This window comes from Panthera leo, chromosome A3 (assembly GCF_018350215.1).
Source record: "Panthera leo isolate Ple1 chromosome A3, P.leo_Ple1_pat1.1, whole genome shotgun sequence".
In the NCBI taxonomy this organism is placed as follows: domain Eukaryota; kingdom Metazoa; phylum Chordata; class Mammalia; order Carnivora; family Felidae; genus Panthera; species Panthera leo.
In genome coordinates this window covers 79,418,683-79,441,492 of record NC_056681.1, presented here as the reverse complement: position 1 = coordinate 79,441,492, position 22,810 = coordinate 79,418,683, and the positions used below count along the sequence as shown (strand labels likewise).

At 40.8% G+C, this 22,810-nt stretch overlaps 1 long non-coding RNA gene across 2 annotated transcripts in view; it reads left to right on the top strand.

Moving 5' to 3' along the window:
- The window catches only part of LOC122215040, a 115,361-nt gene extending 101,134 nt beyond the window's left edge, over positions 1 to 14,227 (top strand). The window contains exon 3 of one of the 2 annotated variants that reach the window (XR_006200211.1): positions 14,127 to 14,227. This is a non-coding gene — a long non-coding RNA (uncharacterized LOC122215040). Of the gene's footprint in view, positions 1 to 12,824; positions 12,888 to 14,126 lie in introns of those variants that run through there. The other variant, XR_006200212.1, reaches the window with a different exon arrangement.
- Positions 14,228 to 22,810: the final 8,583 nt, after the last annotated feature.

Sequence of the window (22,810 nt, the reverse complement as noted above, 5' to 3'; positions counted from 1 at the left end):
AGAATAATAGCTCTCCCCTATATAATATAGAAGTATCTTTTTAAATTAGCCTTGGCGAGAGGAAATTTTAAAAATAGAAAATGTGGGTCAGAATCAAGTCCTATAAATTAGTGCATTCCTTATAAAACATTTATGGACTTGATTGATTATTTTAAAAAATTTTATTTAACATTTATTTATTGTTGAGAGACAAAGTGCAAGCAGGGGAGGGGCAGAGAGAGTGGGAGACACAGAATCTGAAGCAGGCTCCAGGCTCTGAGCTGTCAGCACAGAGCCCGACGCAGGGCTCGAACCCACGAACTGTGAGATCATGACCTAAGCTGAAGTCGGATGCTCAACTGACTGAGCCACCCAGGCGTCCCTGAAGGATTATTTTAGACACATTTGGTATAGCATAAATACAAATTAAATGTAAAAAAATTTAATAATGAAAAAGTGAGTCCTAAAAAGACCAGCAGGTGGCATAAATAATTTATTTAATCAAAACTACCCACATATATATATATATATATATATATATATATATATATATATATATATGGTAAAAGATACCCTCCCTGACCTTTCCCCCATGAAAAAAATCTCATGAATATTTAGACCAAAACAACCAATTAAAGCATCACTAAAAAGATTAACTTAGTTATAAATACAAAAATTAAAATTATAGGAGAGAGAGAGATTTCTTAGATATCAACCTGAAGCTAGATTGTAAACTTGTGTGCCCAGGTCTATCATTAAACTGAAACAACAACAACAAAAAAACACAAAATAATGAGAGCATCTAACCCGGGTGCTCCACCCAGCACACCTCAGCATCTCTGAAGTAGGAAGAGTGTGCTGACCTCCAAGACTCAAGAAAATAATGTTTTTAAAAGCTGTGTGGGTGTACCTTCCCCAGTTAATTACTCTGCAAGAACAACATTAAGCCTCTCCTCCTTTCAGATACAACTGTAATGTTGGTCTCAACATTCAGTCTTTTTTTTTTTCAGTTTATTTATTTATTTTGAGAGAGAGAGAGAGAGTGTGCATGCATATGAGTAGGGGAGGGGCAGAGAGAGAGGGAGAGACAATCCCAAGCTCACTGCGTGGAGCTCGATGCAGAGCTTGAACTGACAAACCACGAGATCATGACCTGAGCCGAAAGCAAGAGTTGGACACTTAACTGACTGAGCCACCCAAGCGCCCCTCAGCGTTCAGTCTTAACTGGGTACTAACAAAGTTCCAAGACACCCACCTATCAGATACCTGTTGACTGCCTTGTATCTGAAATAGGATATTTTCCTCATTCACCAACATCTGATAAAGTGACCAACAGGAAATGTTTGTCTCTTCTTGCTTTTGTACTTGCTCCCCTGAACGTAGCTCCCATCAGAGAGACATGTGCCAGAGATATAGTTGTCCATGTGGTGGGATTGGCCTTGAATTACACTAGAATAGGAGACTTTGTCAAGGATGGTCCTGCAGGTTCTTGATTCTCAGTAGCATGTAGCTCAGAGGCTCAAGTCTGTGCAGCCAACACATCACCTAAAACGTCTAGAGCAGCGCTTCCTGATCTGGGACCCTCAGCTGGAAGGCCAGGGGGCACAAACTTATCACCATAGGTTAGAATCCAGAATGTGTAAAGTTTAGAGCAAACTGTATCAAACTATTAATAATGCTTTCTCTGGAAGGTGACTTTATAGGATACTATTTTATGCTCACTCTTTACTGCCTTGTCTAGAGTCACATACTTTAAAAATTTTGTAATGTTTATTTTTGAGAGAGAGACAGAGAGACAGAGCGTGAGTGGGGGAGGTGCAGAGAGAGGAGGAGGCACAGAGAGAGAGATGGAGACACAGAATCTGAAGCAGGCTCCGTACTCACAGCTGTCAGCACAGAGCCTGACACAGGGCTCAAACTCACAAATGGTGAGATCATGACCTGAGCGGAAGTTGGATGCTTAACCGACTGAGCCACCCAGGTGCCCCCCTAGAGTCTGATACTTAGTAAGAACCAAATAAATACTTGTTGAATGAATGACTACTTTTCTGTAATGTTTTGATTTTTTTTTGAAATCCTTGTTACTTCTGAAATCATAATGAAAATAAAGGTTTTCTGGCATTCTCACACTTAAAAAGTAAAGAATCACTCTTTGAGAGAATTTTCCTCCAGTGAAAACTTCATTATTTTTCTTCCACAGTCTTTATTTGAATGAATTAAATTTTGAGTGCAAATATTACTCAATATTTACAAGCTTGACAAAACCCACCTAACCTAAAGAAGTGTCTAAATCAGATAACTATTCAATTATATAAATCACCAATGACTCATTTCAAAGACCTTCTGGGTTTCTCTACTACGTGTTTCAGTAATCATGCCCCAGTGTTACTACACTGTTTGCTTTTCTGGGGACACCTTACACACAGCTGCATTTTGAAGCATTGCCTCTCGCGGTCCTGGCCCCTTCCCCATATTTGCCAGTATCTTTCAATATTGAAATATGGCCGCTTTTTCTCAAGTGGGACATTCACTGTGCTATTCTGTGTTCCTTGCAACCTTGCATCCCAGGTAGGCCAGATATTAACTAGAAGGTGATTGGGTAGAGGGATGTAGAACAAAGTTTGCTTTAAAACTGTTATAAATAATGGGGCACCTGGGTGGCTTAGTTGGTTAAGTGGCCGACTTCAGCTCAGGTGATGACCTCACAATTTGTGAGTTCAAGCCTCATGTCGGGCTCTCTGCTGTCAAGGCAGAGCCTGTTTAAGATCCTCTGTCCCTCCCTCTCTCTACCCCTCCCCTGCTCACTCTCTCTCTTTCTCAAAAATAAACATTTAAAACAAGAAAAAAATTAAAAAAAAAAACTGTTATAAATGATTAGAATCCAAGGCCAACCCTCAAAATTTGAATTTACACATAATAAAGTTGAAACCGTTCAAATTTTGTGTATAGATAGAGTAGGCACTCAGTATGTATTTGCCGAATAAATGAATATTGGTAGTGCTTCTTAGCAAGAGGAATTTATAGGCTGAGCCTCAGTCTCACTCTGCCTGCTCAGGGAGGCACTGCCTTTGTTCTGAACACCTCACAGCTATTGATACTGGAAGGTATCACAAGGAATTGCAAGATGGGTGTTGATAACTAGGGAGATGCCTGTGTTGATTTCTTAGGCAAAGATCTTCTGGTTGAAAGTAACTTGAGGGGACTTACTTTAAGGGCACTCGCCTGGTGGTGCTCATACCTTCAGGTGTGGGCAGTTCTCAGAGAAGGATGGTTGTGAGCTGAAAAAAAAGAAGTATTTATTATATTTGGAGTTTTAGAGCATCACATCATTTTAGTTTAGACTCATTTGGTGTTAAGGAATTGAGATTCACTAGTGTTAGCTAAAATAAAGGGATTTATTGTAAGGAGTGATCACAAGTCTACCATTCATCCAGAAGGAATCATCACCAGGCTTCCTGTGGCTAGGGTGGAGTGTGGTTTAGGTCTCAAAGTTGTTCAGGAGCCCTCAGCTGCAGGGCCCTATGGCCTTTTGTGCTGATGCTCCTCCATTAATATGCTGTGAATACACATCTGCCCTGTTCCACCTGCCTCCCCTTAAAACTGGCAGGACCTATGGCATCAGGCAACAGGGTGAAGGTCATCGGTTAGCATGAAGATTGACAGCCCTCTCTGATGAATCAACCGTAACCCAATAGGACAGGGTGCATGGTCATGGAGAATAGATCATAGCTGTCTAGCAAGGAGGACTATGGGTGACCTTAATTTAATATCTCTCTTGAAACCAATAGAATGTGGCAGAAGTGACACTGCCTGACTTCTGGGTCAAAAAGACCATGCAGTTTCCACTAGTTCTCTTGGAACGCTTTCTCGCAGGATGATCCCTTTCCTTGTAGTTATGAGAAGCCAAGCCACATGGAGAAGCCATCATAGGTGTTCCAGTCTAGTGATCCCAGCTGAGGCCAGCCTTTGCATCATACCAGCCCAGGCACCAGGTATGAGTGATGGAACCTTCAGATTAGCACAGCCCTCCGCTATTCAAGTCACCCCAGGATCTGAGTTCCTAGCAGAGGGCCCAGGTACCATGCAGCAGAGATGTCTTATAAAATGTTTTACAAGACATCTCTGCTGCATCCGACCCACATTCCTGATCCACAGAGTTTGTGAGCATAATAAGATGGTTTTGGTTTTATGCCACTAAATCTGGGGTTGTTTGATATACAACAATAGAAACCAGAATATAAATCATGATACAAAGAGCCAAAAGAAAGTGGTATGGCAGACAAACGCAGGCTCTTACTGGATACCTGAAGTAACAACCATCTCTGCTGTTTTCTACTATGAGAAGTCAAAAATCAGATACGGAAGAGAAAGGCAAGATCATCTGAAACAGATGTGGTTGGGAAAATTACGGAGATGTAGCTTATACCTCTGTATTATCCCTAAACCAAGCAGAACACATTATTCACTTTCAGTCTTTCCCATTTAACGTAGAGATAAATACAGAGGCCTCTGGTTCTAGCCAGGTTTTCTCTACATCAGCCCTATAGAGCAGGGAGGGCCCCACCAGGGCGGCTCTCACCCCACTCTGAGCAACCACCCAATACGCATCTCAGCTGGCCCTCCACATGTCTCTGTTCTGCAGCTTGCTAAAGCCAGGCAGCTGCTGCAAACTCTGGCTGTGCGGCTGCTCCATCCCACCTCCAGCAGAATCACCACTCCCCCTCCTTAGTGGTCCTAGTTCTCTGAACACTGGAAAAGAAAAGGCAAGAAATTTTGTAGTTTCTTTTGGCCCAGATATGATTCCCCTGTCCCCTGGGCCATTCTACAATGGGCATCAATTTCAAGGACACCCTGCTGTGACTCACTCTACCCTATATTAATTGTATGGCTTTGTGTGAATTGTAAATCAGGAGGCATTAGATCTTTAGGTCATTTGCACATGGTTTTCACTTTGGAATGCACTCAGGGTGCAGGGCAAATGCCTGCTGACCCCATGTTTATTTTTTCAGCTGGCGATTGAAGTTCTGGTCCAGTTATAATAGATGGGAATGCCAATGTCTTGTCCATTTCCAACTTTAGTGCAAATCTTGCATTGCACAGGGATCATATTTCTACTCAGCATGTAAAATAGAAGTAATTTTCATGTATATGTTTCCAAAGTAAATATCATTGTGTTCACCCTTCCACCTCCACCCCTCTACATAGAACTGTTGTGTTGTTTTTTTTTTTAAGACATGAACACGGAAAAATAATATTCCAAGCTTCTGGAGGAATGTTATTAATATAGGAAGCTTTTCTTTTAATTATAAAGGCTTTTAAAATAATTTATTTATTTATTTATTTATTTATTTATTTATTTTAAGTAATCTTTACACCCAACATGAAGCTTGAGCTCACGACCCTAAAATCAAGAGTTGCACGTTCCTCTGACTGAGCCAGCCAGGTGCTCCATAATTATAAAGGCCTTTTAAAAAATATTGTACCCTAGGGGCGCCTGGGTGGCTCAGTCTGTTAAACATCCAACTCTGGCTCAGGTCATGATCTCAAGGTTCATGGGTTTGAGCCCCGTGTCAGACTCTGTGCTGATAGCTCAGAGCCTGGAGCCTGGTTCAGATTCTGTGTCTCCCTGTCTCTCTGTGCCTCCCCCTCTCTCTGCACCTCCCCTGCTCACGCTCTGTGTGTGTCTCTCTCTCAAAAATAAAACATTAAAAAAAATATTCTACCCTATAATCTGTGACCACTATTCTGCCTATAGTATCCCACACTTTCTTAATTGAATAGCACACTCATTCAACAAATATTGATTGAGTACCTACTGTGAGTCGCATATTGGAGATTCAAGAGTGATCAAGATAGACAAAATGATGTACTTGTCTTAATAACAATGGCATATTTGGGTTCAGGGAGACAGGCAGTAAACAAGTAAGTAAATAGATAAGGCAATTTATTTTTATTTTTTTTTAAGTAATCTCTACACCCAATGTGGGGCTCAAACTCACAACCCTGAGATCAAGAGTCACATCCTCTACCAACTGAGACAGCCAGGTGCCCCAAATAAGGTAATTTCACATTGAGAAGAATGCTTTGAAGAAAATAAGCAGAAGTAATGAACAACTAACATCACTTTAGGTAGAATGGTCAGAGAAGGCCTCTCTGAGTCCTAGAACGAACCTATGAAGGAACCAGTCATGCAAAGAGCCTGGGACAGGAGCTGCAGGCAGAGAGAACAGCAAGTACAGAAGCCCAAGAGTTTGGAAAGAGGTTGGAAGAAGTCAGAAGGAGCTGGAGAGGTAGGCAAAGGCCAGATCATGCAGGGTCTTATGGGCTTCCCCACTGAGGTGAATAGATCTATATTTTTATTTAGTTTTTCTTTTTTTTTCTTTTAATTTTTGAGAGAGAGCATGAGTGGGGTGGGCAGAGAGAGAGAGGGGGACAGAGGATCTGAAGTGGGCTCTGCACTGACAGCAGCCAGTCCCATGAGGGGCTTGAACTCACAAACCGCAAGACGACAACCTGAGCAAAGTCAGACGCTCAACAGCTCAACTGACCGACCCACTCAGGTGCTCCCAGATCTATATTTTTAAAGTTTCAGAGCTTTCTTTGGCTGATGTGAGGAATGGATGGGCGTAGGTTGGGGCTAATTCGGGAGGCTGGAGACCAGGCTGGAGACAAGACTACAACCATCCATAAGAAGAGGCTGCTTCTCTTGTGCCATCAGCAACGTGTATGCTTTGAGTGTTTTTAGGCAGTGTTACAGATTTGCATTGATTATTTCACATGTTGGCTACTGCTAGCTGACTAGTCAGTACTCAATACATGTTATGTCCCTTCTCTTAACATCTTTGGTTCTGTGTTTCACCAGCTGAACAAATCACCATCTTAAACTTCTGAAAATGCAATAAAAATATTATTTCAGTGCTACAAATGTTTTGAGCACCTGGTATGTGTAAGGCACTGTGTTAAGATTTGGATATTCAAAAATAAATGACACCTGATCACAGCTCTGCAGGAAGCTACAGTCTGAGAACAAGGCAGCCTACCGGAGGCAAGAATCAGTAACAAGATGGTGCTTTGCTTTCCTTGTGGGAGTAGAATAAACCCTTCAGAGCCCTAGGAGCAGAATGATTCTACAGACCTCTGGATGGGCTGGGGAGAGAAGAAGGATCAGAAAGACACAGTTTATGTCAGAAATGAAAAGAGAATTTGTATCCTCAACTTCATTTCATCTATGCAGCTCTCCATGGAGTGGAGCCCTTGCACACACCTGGTGTGATTTTCTTTTTACTTCTTGATATCTGGAATGATAGAATTCAGTGAAAAACAGAGGTTCTCTGGCTTCATGGAAGTTTAGAGCTGGCTCATTCATAAAAAGTGACTTCAATCAGGGGCGCCAGGGTGGCTCAGTAGGTTAAGTGTCTGACTTTGGCTCAGGTCATGATCTCATGGTTTGTGAGTTCGAGCCCTGCCTTTGGCTCTGTGCTGATATCTTGGATCCTGGAGCCTGCTTTGGATTCTGTGTCTCCCTCTCTCTCTACCCCTCCTGGCTTGTGCTCTCTTTCTCTCAAAAATGAATAAACATTAAAAAAATTTTTTTTAAAGTAACTTCAATCAAACAAAATATTTCCCACAATGCAATGCCACATGTGCTTCCCTTGTCAAATAAAAACTTCCACAAGTCATGACATTTAAAACATACTTTAAATAAAAAATGTATGGAAAAGCTCGTTTTGAAGAGGGACACCTCCCCAACACTACAGCAAGCTAGAAACGGAAGTCTGCCACACCCCTTTGCTCTTAGCACTTCCATGTATAAGTCTGTAAGGCAGAATTGAACTTGCAACAGTTTTTAACCCTGGCCACATATTGGGATCACCCACGGAGCTTTAGAAAAAATATTAATGCCTGGATCCCAGCCCCAGAGATTCTTTTTTTTTTTTTTTTTTTTTTAACGTTTATTTATTATTGAGAGACAAAGCATGAACAGGGGAGGGGCAGAGAGAGAGAGGGAGATATAGAATCAGAAGCAGGCTCCAGGCTCTGAGCTGTCAGCACAGAGCCCGATGCAGGGCTCAAACTCACAAACTGCAAGATCATAACCTGAGCTGAAGTCGAACGTTTAACCGACTGAGCTACCCAGGTGCCCCTAGAGATTCTTATTTAATTGGTCTGAGGTATGTCCTCAGCATCAGTATTTTTAAAACCTCTTTTCAGGTGATTCTAATGCACAGCCAGGATTGGAAACTACGGGTCTGCTAGCCCCTCAAAGAGTTGCTCTCAGGGCCAGAAACTAAAACTATAGACTCAAAATATAGCAGTTTGTTTCCACAGACTAGGTCTGGTTCTGCAGTCATCATGCACTTCTGTAATTCCCTGCAGTTTTCCTTCTTGGGATTTAAACAGTTTGTCTGTGTGTGTGTGTGTGTGTGTGTGTGTGTGTGTGTGTGTGTGTGTGAAAGAGAAAGAGAGATTGCTGGACTGTTAGTCTTCTCATTGGAATATAAGCTTCATGAGGGCAAGACATCTGTGTACCAAGGAAGTACAGCATTGTGGTTAAAAATACAAGTTCTAGATGGGTGCCTGGGTGGCTTAGTCTCTTGATTTCAGCCTAGGTCATGATCTCAGGGTCAGGGGATTGAGTCCCGCATCGTTCTCCGTGCTAGGCATGGAACCTGCTTAAGATCTCTCTCTCTCTCTCTCTCTCTCTCTCTCTCTCTCTCTCTTTCCCCCCTCCCTCCCCCTCCCTTTCTGCTCCTTTCCCTTGCTCTTGCTCTTGTTCTCTTTCTTTCTAAACAAACAAAGAAGTTCTAGAGTCAATCTGCTTTGGAATCTCAATTCCATCACTTACTAGCCGTGGGACCTTGGATAAATTTCTTAATTATCTGTATCTCAGTTTCCTCAGGTACAAAATGGGATTGTTAGAAAATTAGGGTAGTTGTAAGAATTAGATGAGATATGTGGTGGTTTTAAAATATGTCTGCAAATTCTTCAGCACTCTTCCCTTTAAATTATGGAGCTGAAGTACTCTTCCCTTGACTGTGAGTAGGCTACACAAGTAACAAATCGAATATGACAGAAGTGATAGTGCCTTTGAAATTAGGACATAAAAGGCATTGTGCTTTGGATCACTTGCTCTGGGGAAAGTCAGCTGCCTTCTTGTGAGGATTCTCAATCAACCAATGGAGAGGTCCATATTGTGAGGAACAGAGACCTCCTGCCAACAACCTTGTGAGGGAGCCATCTTGGAAGTGGATCCTCCATTCAGTCAAGCCATTAGATGTCTGCAATCCCTATTGACATCCTGACAGAAACCTCCTGAGAGACCCTAAACCAGAATCAACCTGCTAAAGCACTCCAAATTTCCTTGCCCATAGAAAATATGATAATAAATGTTTGTTGTTTAACCATTGTGTTTTAGGGTTATTTTTTACCCAGCATTAGGAAACTAATACAAGATGATAATGATAAAGCATTTAAACATATACAGTGAATATTCAGTAAATGTTAGTTATTGTTGTTGCAGCTTTGTTCTTCCTTTGTATCCTTACCACCTAACACCTGCTACCTGGTAAGAGCTTAAAAATATACAGCATGCGAGTGAATGAGTAAATGAATGGACACACAAAGTTAAATAAAGGATTGAGGCAATCATCCATGGCAGTTGTTTCTGATGTTATTTGAACAAGGACATTTCAAACAAAATATCATCCCATGTTATCAAGTCAGGGTTGAATAAAAAAAAAAACAAAACAGAAACTACTTTGGATATTTCAAACAGAGGAAATTTTTTTAGTTTTTTTTTAAAGCTTATTTATTTATTTTGAGAGAGAACGTTGAGTGGTGGAGGGGCAGAGAGAGAGGGAGAGAGAGAATCCCAAGCAGATTCTGTGCGGACAGGTCCCACGAACCATGAGATCAAGACGTGAGCTGAAACTAAGATTCGGACACTCAACCAACTGAGCCAACCAGACGCTCCTCAAACAGAGGGAATGTAATAGTAGGAATTGGTTACATAGGCAATGGAAGAGTTGAGAAGCCAAATGGAGGAATGAGGCAAACTAGAGATTAGCTAGAGCTAAAGAGACAATGAAAGGAGCTGATACTGCTAGTCCAGAAGTTGGAGCTATCCATAGTGATACCCTAGAAGGAGGGTTGTTGGGCCAGAGCCGTGAGAGAAAAGCCACCTGAGTCGGAGATAGAGAGGAAGAAACACCTTGGTTTCTTTCTTTCTCTTGCCCTCCAGTCTTTCACCAGTGCATCCCATTGGCCAAATTTCCTGGAAAGCAAGCTAGCAAAGAAGTTCTGGAAAATGAATGTATTTCCTATGAAGCAGAGCAAGAGAGGGAGAGGAATGGATCTGAGAGCAAAGAGCAAAGTTAGGTGTACCTAGTGATATTTGTAATAATACATGTATACTTGTGTTTATGTATATATATGTATATAAATATATAGAAAATGATAAAGCAAATGTGGAAAATGACCAACACACACCAAAAAAGAAAACAGATAAAAGCATTATTTTATTTTGTAGGTTAAAATGTAAAGTATTTATGCTTTTTGTACAATTAATGAGAACACATGTGGAGCACCTGTTTGGCTCAGTTGGTTAAGCGTCCGACTTTGGCTCAGGTCATGATATCACAGTTCATGGGTTTGAGTCCCACATTGGGCTCTGTGCTGACAGCTCAGAACCTGGAGCCTCCTTTGGATTCTGTGTCTCCCTCTCTCTCTGCCTCTCACTCTGTATCTCTCATTAAAAAAAAAAAAAAAAACACGTTGAAAAAAGAACACGTGTTAGGGTGCCTGGGGGCTCAGTTAGTAGAGCATGTAACTCTTGATCTCAGGGTCATAAGTTCAAATCCCATGTTAGGGTATAGAGATTACTTTAAAAAATAAAAATAAAAATCTTAAAAAAAAAAAAAGAGCACATGTTAATATACTGTTAGTCTCCAGTGTGTTAAATTTTAATATGTTGTATATTTGAATGTGTTTATAGTTTTTATTTTTAATTTTTCTGAAGACTCTATTTTTATTTATTTATTTTAAAGATTTTACTTAAAAAAATTTTTTTTAAGTTTACGTATTTATTTTGAAAGAGAGAGAGACAGAGAGACAGAGCACGCAAGCAGGGGAGGGACAGAGAGAGAGGAGAGAGAGAGAATCCCAAGCAGGCTCCACACTGTCAGCATGGAGCCCAGTGCAGGGCTCGAACTCACAAACTGCGAGATCATGACGTGGGCTGAAACCAAGAGTCAGACGCTTAACTGACTGAGCCACCCAAGCGCCCCTAAGTTTTATTTAAGTAAACTGTACATTCAATGTGGGGCTTGAACTCATGACCTCAAGACCAAGAATAGCAAGCCCTTCTGACTGAGCCAGCCAGGCACCCCTTATTTTTAAATTTTAAATATAAATCCTAGCTTTTGGAAACCACTGATCTAGATGACCAGTCAAAACATTTTTACCCTAAAAATTCTTTTTTTCTTTGGTGGAAAGTGACAATATTAAGATACTTGATAAAATTCAAATAAACTCTTGATTTGAATAAGAATATTATCAGGATATATTATTACTTCCTGATTTGTATAATAGTGCTATGCTTGTGTAAAGAACAACCTTGTTTTTTTGGATGTACACATTATTTAGGGGTAATGGAGCATCATCATATATGTATCATGTGTGTCAAACTGTTCAGAAACAAAGAGTATATATAAACGAAGTATAAATATATTTGAGTTTAAACAGATTTTATTTAGGTATAAATTTATTTTATAAAAAATATTATACTAAAAATATTTATGTTCGGTGAATCTGGTTAAAAGGAATTCTTGTACTATTCTTGCAATGTTTATGTAAGTCTGGAATCATTCCAAGATATAAGTTAAAAATAAAAGATTTTTGCTTAACTTGCATGTGATGGAGTTGGGGGGAGAGTTTGGGAGGGACTGATTAATAAACCTGTTAAGAAAAATAAGAGAAGAAAGGTAAACTTTTAGCCAAATCTGAAAGAGGTCCAGTATGGTGTCTTTCAATCTCTGGAAAGCCACATGGTGTCTGCAGCTTTTTTTTTTTTTTTTTTCTTAATGTTTATTTATTTTTGAGAGAGAGAGAGAGAGAGACAGCACAGGTCGGGGAGGGACAGAGAGAAGGGAAACCCAGAATCCAAAGCAGGCTTCAGGCTCCAAGCTGTCTGCACAGAGCCTGACACAGGGCTCAAACCCACAAACCATGAGATCATAACCTGAGCCCAAGCTGGACACTTAACTGACAGAGCCACCCAGGGGCTCCACGGTGTCTGCAACTTGCAGCTGATGGCCAGGGAAGTTCCTACAGCTGCTGACATCTTCAGCTCTCCACCAGCAAGCCTCTGAAAGGTGAAGATGGAGAGCAACAGCCTGGCAGGATTCACAGAGCATTCCAATGCTCTTAGCTCCCCTCCCTACTGACAAGTCTCAAAATGAAAGACACCAGACCAGAGGAAGAATTTTGAGAAATTTAGGACATTTGTAAATGTAAGAAGATGAAGGAAATATGATTCACTTGGCAAGTAGAGGGGAAAAATAACCATAAATGATCTAGTAAATGTGTAAAAATGTGGGATGAAGCTTAAAACTCCAGGACTAGTCTTCATAAACCCAAAAGGCCACCAGCATATTGTAAATAAAATTTCCTGAAAGATCATCCGGTATTGAACTAGTATCCAGCATATGTGAACTTCATATAGGGGCAAAGAGCTTTGTCTGCTATAGGTTAAGAATGTTAATCTAGAAGTTTTTTTTTTTAATCAAGATGTAATATCTGAAAGCAAGGCTCAAAAATTTATCAACCACTATTTACCAATCTTTCAGAAAATAATGGGCACCCAGAAAAAATGTACGAAGAAAACGAACAGGCAATTTACTAAGAAGAAGTGCAAAATGCCAAAAAAGACATAAACTTGCCTAATAAAAAGAAATATAAATTTATGCAATGATGAAATAATATTTTTATTAATAAATCAACAAATTGCTTTTATTTCTCAGTAAACTCTACACCACACATGGGGCTCACACTCATGACCCCAAGATGAAGAGTCACGTGCTCTACTAACTGAGTCAGCCAGTCCTTCCCCACCCAGGCAAACTGCTTTTTTAAAAATGTTGATATCCGGTGTTAGTAAAGGTGGGACAAAGGTTAACATACATACCAAGAAAGAGCATGAATTGGTGCTTTCTGGAGTGTAATTTTCCCAAATAGTGTTTTTTCCCCAAACAGAAAGAGCTGGAGATGCTTCTTAGGAAGCATGGGAGGGGCCACTTGGGAAGCTGAGGTCCCCAGCCCAGAAGACCAAGTCAATAAAGAGATGTAGATGGTGCAGGGTTTGGACAATTTGGGAAATTTTGAGAATTTATGAATTGGGAGAATCAGGAAATACAGTGAGCATAGGAATACTGGGATGCTCCCTCATTTAGGAAAAAGAAACTCAGGCCTTGACTTTTAAAATTGAAATCAAAGATGGGAGTGCTCATTATCATTCTTGGTACAAATCCTGAGTTTAATTGGCCTCTAAACTAGTTTAATGAAAACATATTTTTCCAAAATTATGTTACTAAAGTCTGAAAAGAAGTTAAGTGCTCTAAGTCTAGGAAACTATTCCCATACTTAACCGAGAGATCATATATAAGAAAGAATACGTTTTTTTAAAGGTTCACTTGAATAAAATCAAACCTCAAGTAGTACCAATTTATTTAGACTTCCAAAGAACAGAGAGAAACAACACAATTCATTTGGGGTCAGAAAACTTCCCTGGACCACTCATTCTCTGCCTGGTCTCTGAAAACCTTTCCAGACCCTTTCCAGAAGTCATCCTTTCCCAGCATACTCAGAGGTAGGGTGCTGAGGGGCAAGGCCTGTCCTTGACATCCTCAGAACTGTAGCCTAGCACAAACTTCTACTCAGAAAGAAAATCTGAGTATGATAGAAAAAGCTCCATTCATCCTGAACTGGAATCAGAAACCTAAGCCATTTCTCCATCTTGGAAGAGATATTCAGATTTCCCAAAGACATGCTTGAAGAAATCAATTCCTCAAAACTGAAATTGTTACCCTCAATCTGGGAAATTTAATTTCATGCTTCCAAATGGATATTATGCTTTTTTTTTTTTTTTGCAGGGCACACATAGCTCTAATTATACGGAAACTGTGCAAGAGGGAACCACATGGCAATCATCATGCAATTGGAGAGTAATTATCAGTTCCCTTCTGTTGTCTAAACCACCGCCACAAATAAAATATTAAAATTGTAAATAGTATAGTAATTAATCTGTCAACTCTTTGGGCAGTGTTTTACCAGGTGTATGTGCCTTGGGAGAGTGAAATATTTAATCATAAAAATTTCCATTTTCCCAAACAAAAGAATTTCAAAACAGAAGGAAAAAATCCTAAAATCCTACAAAGCATCTAGCTTAAAAAAAAAAAAAAAAAAAAAAAAAAAGCCGAACTGCCTGTTTTTTGCCTTAAGGAAACTATAAAGTATTAGACATCCAGCTTTGGAGACAATGGAACCAGAATGTTAGTCAACACTGTTAATTTTGCTAATTCATTCCAAATGAAAAGGATCCTACCCTGGAAAATGGGATCAGTCAAAACTGATTTGACAATTGAAGTGATTACTGTGTAAGCCTGCCTCAGGAGCTTTCTCCCTAAACTGTTTTCACACTCCTCTCAGCTCTCCAGATATTTGTTATTCAACAAATATTTGTATTAAGAACCTACTAAAATGTCAGGTAAGGAGATTCCTAGAGAATTGCTTTGATCCCTCCAATTGCCTGGTGCAGTGCTAAGCACAGAATAAGAGTCCCCAAATGGGTCATGGCAGGAAATTCTAAGATATCTGCTGTTAAGTTTCATGCCAGCTGTCTCAGTCACTGATTACATTAAGCAGTCGGTTTTCACTCTGTCTATCCTGGCCAAGCACTGTAGATCGATTGAGCCAATCAACTTGGCATTAGCTTTTTGGAATGTGGAGCTAGAAGTTAGACTTTTCTGTCAAAGCCTGCCTCTGATTCTGTGTCCTAGGCAGACAGCATGCATTAACAGGGCACCAAATTTGGCAGAAAGACCTGCATCATAGACATGCATGAGAGTAGAGAGACTGAAAAACATAGTTCCGATGCTGTAAGAGTTTACAGCCATGTGAGAGATTAAGAATTTGGGTACTGCTGTCAATTATATTACAGAAAAACTTAAAGAAAGATGGGTGCCTGGGTGGCTTAGTTGGTTAAGCACCTGACTCTTGATTTTGCTTCAGGTCACTCTCTCATGGTTGTGAGATTGAGCCCCACATGGGGCTCTACACTGACAGCATGGAGACTGTTTGGAATTTTCTCTCTCCCTCTCTCTCTGCCCCTCCCCAGCTCACTTGCACGCATGCTCTGTCTCTCTGAAGGGAGGAAGGAAGGAAGGAAGGAAGGAAGGAAGGAAGGAAGGAAGGAAAGAAAGAAGAAAGGAAGGAAGGAAGGGAGGGAGGGAGGGAAGGAGTTCGAGCCCCATGTCGGGCTCTGTGCTGACAGCTCAGAGCCTGGATCCTGCTTCAGATTCTTTGTCTCCCTCTCTCCCTGCCCCTCCCCCACTCACGCTCTGTCTCTGTCTCTCAAAAATAAATATTGAAAAAAAATGTTACCTTATCATATATCAAATCTCTATATGTATTTGAGCCTATTCCTGCACATTCTATTTTTATCCTTTGATTTGTATGTCTATACAGGAAGGCATCAGTGCCATAAATTGAATTACTGAGGCCTAATAATATGGTTCCTGTTCAAAATTTTCAATATTCTTCAATATTCTTCCTGTTCAGAATTTTCCTGGCTATTCATGTTTATTTATTTTTCTATATGAACTTTAGAATTGGCTTGTCAAGTTCCCGGAAAAATAACCCTCTTGGTATTTTTATTGGGATTGTGGTAAATATTTTTAGATTAACTTAGTGAAAATTGATATCTTTATGATGTTGAGTCTTCATTCCAAGAACATGGTAGTCCTATCTGTGAAGCCTTTTGATACTCTTTGAAGTGTTTCTAAGTTTTATTCAAATAGATCCTGTATATTTCTTGTTCAGTTTATTCCTAGGAATTTTATCTTTCTTTTTTTTCCTTTGTGCAAGTATAAATAATGTCTTTTCTCCTTAAATATTGAATATTTAGGACATATGTACATCTGTGACAATATTCTCTGATTTCATACTTTGTATTATATCTCTGAAGCAAGGTGCTATCAACGCCAAAGCCCTCCAGGGTGTCTCAAATTATGAAACTTTCAAAGTTTCAAGCTAAGTAAGTTTTAATTGATTTTAATTCTTTTAAATCCCCACCTGTTTAGAACCTGGCTTTAAAACTCAAGTGTAGGGGTTCCTGGGTGGCTCAGTCGGTTAAGCGTCCGACTTTGGCTCAGGTCACGATCTCACTGTCTGTGAGTTCGAGCCCTGCGTCGGGCTCTGTGCTGACTGCTCAGAGCCTGGAGCCTGTTTCAGATTCTGTGTCTCCCTCTCTCTCTGACCCTCCCCCACTCAGGCTCTGTCTCTGAAAAATGAATAAATCTTAAAAAAAAAATAAAGACTAAGAGACCCCTGGGTGGCTCAGTCGGTTAAGCGTCCGACTTCAGCTCAGGTCACGATCTCACTGTCCGTGAGTTCGAGCCCCGTGTCGGGCTCTGTGCTGACTGCTCAGAGCCTGGAGCCTGTTTCAGATTCTGTGTCTTCCTCTTTCTCTGACCCTCCCCCGTTCATGCTCTGTCTCTCTCTGTCTCAAAAATAAATAAACGTTAAAAAAAAATTTTTTTTTAAATAAAAGTCAAGTGTAACAACAACAAAACCATCTCTAGGTTAAAAAAAAAAAAGGTAAAATCAATGAAAACTTCCTTTTTTAAAAAATGTGGGATGCCTGGGTGGCACAGTCAGTTAAGTATCAGGCTCTTGATCTCAGCTCAGGTCATAATCACACAGTTCATGGGTTAGAGCTCCGCTTCAGGCTCTGCACTGATGGTGCAGAGCTTACTTGGGATTCCTTCTCTCCTTCTCTCCTTCACCCCTTGTGCTCTCTCTCTCTCTCAAAATAAATAAACTTAAAAACATAATAAAAAACCAAAATAAATAAAAATAAGTTTTTATTACCATGCCTCCAAGCATCCCTAGAGACAGGGATCTTCTTAAAATGTAAACTGGATAGGGGCGCATGGATGGCTCAGTCAGTTTAGTGTCTGACTTCAGCTCAGGCCATGATCTCACGGTTTGTGGGTTCCAGCCCCGCATTGGATTTTCCGCTTTCAGCGCAGAGCTCACTTTGAATCCTCTGTCTCCCTCCCTCTCTGCCCCTCCCTCGCTCATGCTCTCTCTCTCAAAAATAAATAAACATTGAAAAAAAAAACTGGACAGTTTGATTCCCATGCTTATCTTCAGTGGCCTCTCATTGCTCTGGAAATAAAATCAGTATCTAAGCAGACCTGCAAAATCCCATTGAAGATCAGCCCCTTCCTACCTCTTGAATTTCATCTAGCTTGTTCTTGCCTCAGATTTTTGCTTCCTACTTCCTGGAACATTCTTCCCCATACTACTCCTTTTCACTCATGGCCCAATTTAAATGTCACTCTGGAGGCTTTCTCTAACCACATCTAAGGAGATTATTCTCTCTTAATGCTCTATGGAAGCTCTTTGTTTCCCTCATCACAGGGATCACAATTCTTAATTACTTTATTTTACCTGTTGGTCTTTCCATTTATTCCTTGTATCTCTCTGGACTGCGAGCCTTGCATGAGCAGGGCCTTTTGGGTCTTCCTCACCCCTGTACCCTCAGCAACAAACACCTGGCCTCTAGTACGTAATAGGGGTTCGATAAATAATTGTTACAAAAGTAAATGCGTAGATTCTCAAACAGGTCATCCATTTCCATTCCTTGTTATTTTTACTCAACTTCTTCCTCCACTTTCCCTTTGCTGTCTAAACCCTGCTCATCCTCCAAGGTCCAGCTCAAAGGCCACCTTCTCCAGGACTCTGCCCTTGATGACTTGTTTACTAGACATTCCTATCCCCACTTTCATGCCAGCTGAAAAATTTTCCATACGCTTTCTTTTAGTCCCCATGACAGCTCTTTAAAAAAAATTTTTTTTAACGTTTATTTATTTTTGAGACAGAGAGAGACAGAGCATGAACGGGGGAGGAGCAGAGAGAGAGGGAGACACAGAATCGGAAGCAGGCTCCAGGCTCTGAGCCATCAGCCCAGAGCCCGACGCGGGGCTCAAACTCATGGACCGCGAGATCGTGACCTGAGTTGAAGTCGGATGCTTAACCGACTGAGCCACCCAGGCGCCCCCATGACAGCTCTCTTAACCCTTCACTACTTGTACAAGCTCCCAACCCTGTCGCCCATGGGAAGGACCTCCTACCTCTCTTAGATAATAGTTTTTAGGGCAAGGTCCTCTGAATATAGTAGTTTCTTTCAATATAATCATTCTCAAGTCTCTTCCATCATAAATACAAGCAAGCAAACATATAAACAAACCCTCTCTTTTTATTTGTTTCCCCCGTGTGTGAGTTATCCACTACTGTGTAACAAACTACCCTAAAATTCCATGACTTAACAACAATCATTTATTTTCTGCACAATGCTACAATTTGCACAGAGATCAGCAGGGAGGGATCATCTCTGCTCCATGTGGCATTAGCTAGGCTGGCTCAACTTGGGGACAGAACGGTCTACTTCAAGTTGGCATGTTAATGCTGGCTGTTAGCTAGGGCTATGAGTGGGGCCCTGGCTCTTCTCTACATGGACCACTCCACAGGCCGCTTGGACTTCTCACGAACATTGTGGCTTCATTCAAGAGCAAGTGTGTGAGGGGTGCCTGGGTGGCTCAGTCGGTTAAGCGTTCAGCTTCAGCTCAGGCCATGATCTCACAGTCCGTGAGTTCAAGCCCCGCATCAGGCTCTGTGCTGACAGCTGAGAGCCTGGAGCCTGCTTCAGAGTCTGTGTCTCTCTCTCATCCCCTCCCCTGGTCATGCTCTGTCTCTCTCTGTCTAAAAAATAAATAAAAACATTAAAAAAAATTTAAAAAAAGAGTGAGTGTGTGAGACAAAAAGTAGAAGATACCAGTTTCTTGATGTCTGAGTCCAGAAACTTACTGCATCACTTCCACCATGTTCTAATACTTAAGATTCAGGAGATGGGGTATAATCCTACCTTTTGATGAGAGAATTGTCAAAAAATCTTTTTTTTTTTTTTTAATTTTAGAGAGAGAGCAAGTGCACACATGAGTTGGGGAGAGTGGCAGAGGGAGAGAGAGAGAGAATCTTAAACAGGCTTCACACTCAGCGTGGACCTGGACTCAGGACTGATGCCACGATCCTGGGATCATGACCTGAGCCAAAATCAAGAGTTGGATGCTCAAACAACTGAGCCACCCAGGTGCCCCTAATTCTTCATTTAAAAAAATTTTTTTTAATGTTTGTTTATTTTTGAGAGACAGAGCACAAGTGAGGGAGGAGCAGAGACAGAGGGAGACACAGAACCCAAAGCAGGCTCCAGGCTTTGAGCTGTTAGCACAGAGCCTGGCATGGGGCTTGAACCCACAAACCGTGAGACCATGACCTAAGCTGAAGTCAGATGCTCAACCAACTGAGACACCAGGCACCCTCCTAATTCTTCAGTTTTAAAGCCATGACATCCTTCTACATAAAGCAGGTTCTCTCCCCACCCCTTTTCCAGCCAATCAGGGTAGAACACTCATGAATGGGATTAGTCTTCATATAAGAGGCCAGAGAGGTAGCCAGATTTCATTCCACCAAGTGAGGATACAACAAGGAGTCAGCAGTCTGCAACCTGGAAGAGGTCCTCACCAGAACCTGACCATGCTGGCATCTTGGTCTTGGGCTTCCAGCCTCCAGAACTGTGAGAAATAAATTTCTGTTGTTTATAAGTCACCCAGTTCATAGTAGTTTGTTATAGTAACCCAAAATGACTAAGACAGATGTCAAGGATCTAGCCCAGGTTACATAGCTGGTAAATAGCAACACCAAGAATCAACGCAGGCAATCTGGCTTTGGAGTCTGTATGCTTAACCACTACCCTGCACTGCCTTTCCAAATACCTTGACCATTTTAATAGCTAAATAGTATTCTAATGAGTTAAGAGGCAACAATTTTGGTAACCAGTCTCCTATCATTTTACACATGTGAAAATTAGCTTTCAGAGATGTTAATAACTTCTACTTGCAGCATGATTGGTGAAGGACCCGGCTCATAATAATAGCTCATGGTCATTATTTATTAAGTGCCTGCTATATGCCTGGCCCTTATTTTAGGCCCTTTGAATTCTTACTCTTCTATGTGATTAGTGTTAGATATAAGGAAACAAAACCCCAAGGAATTAAGTAATGCTGAAGAGCACACAGCTGGCAAGCATAACTTCCAGGATTAAATTCCAGAACCTGTGCCCTTTCTCTCTGCTACACCATCTCCCAGTTAATCACAGGCACTCTGCTTTTCAGTAACATTTTCATGAAGGGCCCTCTCTCATACAATGCTGGTGACAGTATAAATAGCTGCAGTCACCACGGAGGGCAGTTTGGCAATATCTGTCAAAATGACATATGTACATTCACAGCAGTGTAAATATACTTAACACTACTGAGGTGTACACTTCAAAATAGTTAAGATGGTAAATTTTAGGTGTATATTTTACCACAATAAAAAAAAACAGTAAAAAAAAAAAAAAAAAAAGACATACGTACATACCATTTAACCCAACAATGTAACTAGCAATTTATCCTACTGGTATACACCTATGTGGAAAATGATGTGTCTTCAAGAATATTCATTACAGGGGCGCCTGGTGGCTCAGCCAGTTAAGCATCTGACTTTGGCTCAAGTTATGATCTCACAGCTGTGAGTTCGAGCCCCACATCAGGCTCTGTGCTGCTAGCTCAGAGCCTGGAGCCTACTTCGGATTCTGTGTCTCCCTCTCTCTCTGCCTCTCCCCTGCTCACACTCTATCTCTCTCAAAAATAAATAAACATTAAAAAATTTAGAAAAAAGAATATTCATTACAATATTGTTTGTATCAACAAAAGATTAGATGTAAGTGTCCATCGGAGGGAGACTAGTAAAATAAATTATGGTCCACGATACAATGGAATAACATGCAGCCTTTAAAAAGGAACAGGAAGATGTTTATACTGATAGGGAACGATTGCCATGATGTACTGTAAAGTGAAATGAGCTAACAGTTGTATAAACAACAGGTAGTGGAAGATTAGGGGATAAGAAGGAAGGGGAAGAAAATGTATGCATATTTACTTGTTAGACCATAAATATAGACAGACAGTTTCTGAAAACACGAGAAAAAAATTTTTTAGCTTTTTTAATGTATATTTATTTTTGAGAGAGAGAGAGAGACAGCACGAGTGGGGTAGGGGCAGAGGGAGAGAGGGAGACACGGAATCTAAAGCAGGCTCCAGGCTCTGAGCTCTCCAAATCTGTCTTTAAATGCAGATTTTCAACTGGCTCATGATATTTTAGTAAGGATCAGACCTACCAAATACTGTGGAAGGATTGTTGACCACGTTTTCACATTCCTTCCATTAAATACTTTCCTGTGTTAGCTTTTGAAAGAAAATCTTTTTTCTTTCCAGAGGCAGCATGGAGTTGAGAAAAGAGAAACAAGTTTCAAATTAGGAGACCCAACTTTTGAATCTGCATCTTCACCATCTACTGGCTGAGTAGTCTTTCATTCATTTATTCAACACGTATTTGTTGAGCCTACTCTGTGCCAGGTACTGTTCTGGGTACTGAGGATAGAGCAGTTAACAAACAAAAGTCCCTACTCTCATGGAATTTACATTTGGTGGGGAGAGACCACCAATAAACAAAGTGAATAAGTAAAATATATGTCATCACCATAAAAGGTGATAAGTGCCATAGAGAAAAATAAAGAAAGGAAGATAGAGAGTATGGAGGGGCAGAGGGTGCAACTTTAAGTAGAGTCAATAACATTTTTCTTGACAAGACCAAACTGATAAAGTGACAATTGAGTTATGACCCAGTGGCTATGAGAGAATGAGTCATGTGGATTTCTGGGGACTGAGAGAGCATCAAGTGGAAAGGCTCTGGGGTTGTAAGTGGGCTTGATGAAGAAAAGCAAGGAACTAGTATGGCTAATGGGAAGTGAACGGGTGAGCAGGGCAGGGGAGTTCAGAGAGAGAGGAGGCTGTGAGGGGCTGGACAGTGACCTGTGACTGAGTGAATTAATTTCTCACAACTATAACAATTCCTTGTTCTCTGAGGTTTAAATAAAGTAATATACATGAAAAGTGTCTGTGGCAGACCTGAGCAGATGGAAATAAATTTAATTGCCTGCAAGTTTTTGCATCTGTTTTTCAGGTTGGGGGGATCATTTTTTTCTAATAATTTATTCCCTGTGATTAGAGAGATGTCTGTTCTCAAACATCTTCATAGATACAAAAAAACAATGTGGCTGATGTCAATTATGGTGTTGGCCTGTATCCCAGAGTTGATGTTTTACATCTAAAAGATATCTGCAGATTACAAACCCACTCATCTGTGGCAGAGAGAATGCTGCCAGGATACCTTCCTTTAACAGAAGCCAAAGGTGAAGGAATAAAAGAGAAACAGTGGCCCATGGTCACTGGGAAATGACACAGAGCAATGTAGTTGATTCAGTGGAACATCTAGTCAATGAATGTATCTGACAGATTAATTCCTGCAATGTGGGCTGAACACTTTATCTAAGACTAGAGTACCCAAACTACACTATTGCCTGACCAAAATGGGTTTTTCTCTACTACTCTTT